At 35.2% G+C, this 5,441-nt stretch overlaps 1 pseudogene; it reads left to right on the top strand.

The window, feature by feature from the left end:
* Window positions 1-457: 457 nt before the first annotated feature.
* Window positions 458-836, top strand: LOC103288372 (60S ribosomal protein L22-like; annotated as a pseudogene).
* The last annotated feature ends 4,605 nt before the right edge of the window (window positions 837-5,441 follow it).

Here is a 5,441-nt window from a genome sequence, read left to right as displayed (position 1 = left end):
AACATTTTCAGAGCATGGTTTTGTTTATCAAGGCTATCTATGCAGGTTTTCTCATAAATAATTTAATTTTCCCTTTCATCATAGTTCCAATTTATATTTAAGAGTCCCAAACTCAAGTTTTCTTCCAGAGAAGAGTATACTTTAAAAGCAGCTGTTGTCATTAGGAAGAAAACATGAGCAAAACTATATGTTTTACCTTTAATGTTATGTTTCCTAACGGTGGTAGAAATTCAAACATACACTGACTTCTCACACACACAAATTATAACATGATCATGAGTATTTGATCATTTTTAAACATATGAGTGACATTTGAAGTAGGGAAAATAATATAATTTGATATTAATGTTGCATACTAATCTTTAAGATTCTCGGTCGTTTTTTATTTACTAAAGTATGCAATAGATATATTGGTTGCTATATTTGAAAACGGGCTTTTCTGCCTCCACTGCCCATCATGGCACCTGTGAAAAAATGTGCAGCAAAGGAAGGCAAAAGAAAAAGAAGCAGGTTCTGAAGTTTACACTTGACTGCGCCCACCTGGAAAAAGATAGAATCATGGATGCTGCCAATTTTCAGCAATTTCTTCATAAGAGAATCAAAGTGAGTGGAAAAACTAGGAATCTCAGTGGAGGGGTTGTGACCATTGAAAAAAGCAAGGGCAAGATTACTGCAACTTCTAAGGTGCCTTTTACCAAAAGATACTTGAAATATATCACCAAAAATATTTCAAGAGGAATAGTCTACATGATTGGTTGCATGCATTAACTAAGAGCAAAGAAAGTTACAAACTATGTTACTTCCAGATTGACCAGGATGATGAAGAGAAGGATTAAAGCTAATTTATCTGGAATGTTTTGTATGAGTTCTTGAATAAGACTTGGAAACCAAAACAAAAATGTACACAAATATCTTATTTATATAATTTTATTCCCATTCTTGAAAGATTATTTCCATTTAAAAAGGTTAAGTGTATAAAAAATGGTTACACATATATAAATGTATACATACTTAAAAATTACACTTAATAGGCCCCAGATGATAGAATATTAAAAATGTGTACATATACTATATATACATAATGTTTTTGTTTGTTTGTTTGTTTTGGAATGTTTTCAAAGAAATCACTTTTTATAAAATGATGTCATTAAACTTTACCCAAGATTAAGTAGTATTAAAATAAGGTAATAGAAAAACCACAGAATTTAGGTTTATATATTATTCCATACTATATTAAATCAGACTTGTATATTTACTTTCCAAATAAGAACATAATGCATATATACAAAAATTATTGAATAATATAAGGACATGAATAATCTACATGAGTTCTAGATATAAGCAAATTGGTGAAAATAATTTAACACAAACATTTGATTTAAAAATGACCTGTCTTTTAGGATTGAGGACTAATGCCTAACTTGATTATTCAGTTATATGTAGCATATATATTTGGGTATTTCTGTGAGCCAATGTTTACACATTTAATTGTAAGGTTCAGTTAATTAAATACTTACTGATTTCAGTGGGAAGGATAAAATATGATTAAGAGACTATTGTTGCATTTAAAGTCTTTTTTTCCCTATGCTGTAGGAGAACTTTCAGAAAAAAAAAATTCTCAGGTTTGGCATTAGTCCCTGTCTCAGTTACATCCTATGTTTAAGCAATTAAACCTTCCAACCTCAATTTCTCTAGCAATGAGCCCATGTAATGCTACCCACTTTAAGAGGTGCCCAGAAATTGGTTTAATGTAAAATAACATGTTGTCACATTGTTTACTGTTAAGCATCTGGAAAGGTAAAAGGTCAGCACTTATTCTAACAGTATTAGTGTTATTCAGGCACAAATTATATTTGTAAAATGTTAGTATAATTGTATTTAAATGTGGCATTATCTCTTTTTTTTACCTCTTTAGTTTTTATTTAATTTTTAATTTAAGTTCTTTATTGTGTAATGCATTACATGTCTCCTTTTTCTCCCATTGACTTCTCCCCAGCCGCCCCCAAACCCCAGTACAAGCCCTCACCTCCCTACCCCCTGTATGTGTCCATTGGTTATGCTCATATGCATGTATACAAGTCCTTTGGTTGATCAACTATCTCTTAAATTATAGAATCCCTCTTCATATCCCAATTGATAAACAACTGACTCACTCTCAAGGCTACATAAATTACACTTTTTTGTTTATCAGTCATATACTTTGTGATTAAAAACATTATTTAGCCTAGGTGGTGTGGCTCAGTGGTTGAGCATTGGCCTGTGAATTACAAAGCATTATTAAAAGAGACTGAAAAACACACAAGGAAGTGTAAAGGTATTCCATGTTCATGGATTGGAAGATTCAACATAGTTAAAATGGCCATATTACTCGAAACATTATACAGATTTAATCTATTCCCATCAAAATCCCAATATCGTCAAAAAAATAGAACAAAAAATCACCAGATTTTTATGGAACCAAAAAAGACCCCAAATAACCAAAGTAATCTTGAGAAAAAAGAACGAAGCCAAGTTATCACACTACTGACTTGAATTATACTACAAAGCTATGATAATCAAAACTGCATGGTGTTGGCAGAAAAGCAGGCACACAGACAAATGGAACAGGATTGAGAACCCAGAAATAAAACCACAGGTATGTGGGAAAATAATTGTTGGCACAGGATCTAAGAAAAACATAATCGAGAAAAACAAGCCTCTTCAATAAATGGTGCTGGGATCATTGGAAAGTCACATACAAAATAATTAAACTAGATTGCAGTTTGTACCCTTGTACCAAATTAATTTAAAGTGGATCAAAGACCTAAATATAAGATCTAAAACAATGAAGTACATGAAAGAAAACATAGGTACTAAACTTATGTGCCTTGGTCCTAGAGAACAGTTTATGAATTTGACCCCAAAAGCAAGGGAAGTAAAGGCAAAAAATATTGGGACTATATCAAACTAAAAAGCTTTTGCCAGCAAAAGAAACTGACAACAACAACAAAAAAGGTATCCAACTAAATGGGACATGTTAATTGCAAATGTAGCTCAGACAATGGGTTAATATTAAAAATATGTAGAGAACTCATAGAACTCATCACCAACCAAACAATCCAATGAAAAAGTGGGCAGAGCATCTGAAGAGATACCTCTCCTAAGAGGACATACACACAGTCATCAGATCAGATATCTAATCAAATAGTAGACAAATATGCAAATTGACCACACCTTCGCTACACCTAAGCCACGCCCACCAGCCAAGCCATGCCCACCAACCAATCAGGACGAGTATGCAAATTACCCCAACAAAGATGGCGGCTAATTTGCATATCAAGACAGTGTCCAAAGAAGCCAAGAGCTGCAGAAGGGAGTAAAGCTTCGAAGAAGCAAGCAAGCCGGGGGGCAGGGGGGGGAGGGGAGGAGAAGGGAGGAGCGAAGTCAGGGCAGGGGGCGAAGGGAAAAGCAGGCGGGCTGGCGGAGAAGGTGGGGCAGGCGACAAGGGCGGAGCGGAGGCGGGGTAGAGTGCAGCAGGAAATCCTATTGCAGGATTTTTCCTGCAACGGGAACGCTAGTATAAAAATATTCAACTTCACTAGCTATTAGGGAAATGCAAGTCAAAACCACAGTGAGATGCCACCTGACACCTGTTAGTATCGCTATTATCAACAAGACAAGTAATAAGAAGTGTTGGAGAGGTTGTGGAGAAAAGGGAACTCTCATTGACTGCTGGTGGGAATGGGAACTAGTAAAATATCAGCATGGTGGTTTCCAAAAAAACTCAAAATAGAGTCACCATATGGGTATGTACCCCAAAAGCTCAAAAACATTTATTTGTAATGATATTTGCACCCCTATGTTCATTGCAGCATTAATCACAGTGGCCAACACATGGAGACAACCAAGGTGTCCTTCCATAGATGATTGAATAAAAATGTGACTATTGAATACTAGTCAGCCATAAGAAAAGATGAAATACTGCCATTTGCAACAACATGGATGAACCTAAACAGTATTATGCTAAGTGCAATAAGCCAATTAGAAAAAGCTAAGGACCATATGATTTCACTCATGTGGATATAAAATGGAGACTCAGAAACACAGCCAGACAACAGTATGGTGGTTACCAGAGGAAAGGGGAGGTGAGGTGAGTAAAGGTGGCCCAATATATAGTGACAGAAAATTATTTTGCTATGGGTGATGAGTACACAATGCAATATACAGATCATGGATTATAGTAATGTACACTTAAAAACTATATGAACCTATTAATCAGTCACACCAATAAATTTAATTAATAAAAAATTTAAAAATATAGAATTACTGAGTTGGTACTTAAGTTAGAATAGTAAAAGTGATATTCAGTACACTCTTTACATTGCTTAGTTTAATCAAAAGTCAAAGAAGGCAACCTCACCTCAAAAAGTACTGAAAATTTTATAGTTAAGACATTGTTGTAGGTGCTGTGAGTTATAGGAACAATGAAAAGATATTTGCATTTTGATACCCTGAAAATAATAATTGTAATACTCCTTGTGTTCCATATTTGCATTCAATCTTTAGAAAGAGGAATAAATAAAATATGTTTATATTTTCAGGTAATTTCTAATATATAGTAAGCAATATCATAAAATAATTTAGTAAACAAGATCTGTTTCAAATATTCATTTTTAGAGCCAAAAAAGGTGTTACTATAACACCGACTTCTACTATAATTTTCCTAAGATTGAACGTAAGATAACTATAAAATAACCCTAACTAGAGAAACATATATAATGTTTTAAAATCTATTTGTTCCCACTTTCTTAAAAATAGGACCTTTCCTATTTTTCAGGAACCATTTGTCCTATTGTGTTGGTCTATATAAATTCAGACACACTTGATGATTCAATCTTTCTAAGCAGGGAGCTCCTGTATCCAAGGAAACACTCTGGGTTGCCAGAACCCAAAGTAAAGACTGGAGGAGCCGTGCTGGCTGTGATATAAGGAAGCAGTCTACTACCCGTCTCCTTTAGAGCGACTTCTTTGTGCCTGTGATGTTTCCTGACCCGTCTGGAAACACACCTGTGCCACTAGACATGTTTGTTATCTACCATCTCACTGTCTGCACCCACAATCCGCCCATGGAGATGATGGTCACAATCAAAAGCGAACGTTCTCAGATCTGCGCTGACGTTTATGGCTCCACATGCAAGCAAGGAAGCAACAGCAGGAACAGCAGTTGTGTCTTTTGAATCACAGTGGAAACGTCTATGATCTTCTCCTAGCAGCTGCTTTCTTAGAGTCACTAAGCCCAAAGCACTGGCCTGTGTTCAATACAGTGTGAGAACTTAAGTTCTAGAATCAAAATGACTGTGGTTTGACCTCTGACTGTGTCATTTGCCACCTGTCAGATTAAAGTGAATTTTTAACCGTTTTGGGGCTTCATTATCTTATCCAATAAATGAGGGTCACCACAG

The sequence above is a fragment of the Eptesicus fuscus genome, chromosome 8, assembly GCF_027574615.1.
Source record: "Eptesicus fuscus isolate TK198812 chromosome 8, DD_ASM_mEF_20220401, whole genome shotgun sequence".
NCBI lineage: Eukaryota > Metazoa > Chordata > Mammalia > Chiroptera > Vespertilionidae > Eptesicus > Eptesicus fuscus.
The sequence above is the reverse complement of the archived record's forward strand: the minus strand, read 5'-3'. Positions and strand labels throughout refer to the sequence as shown.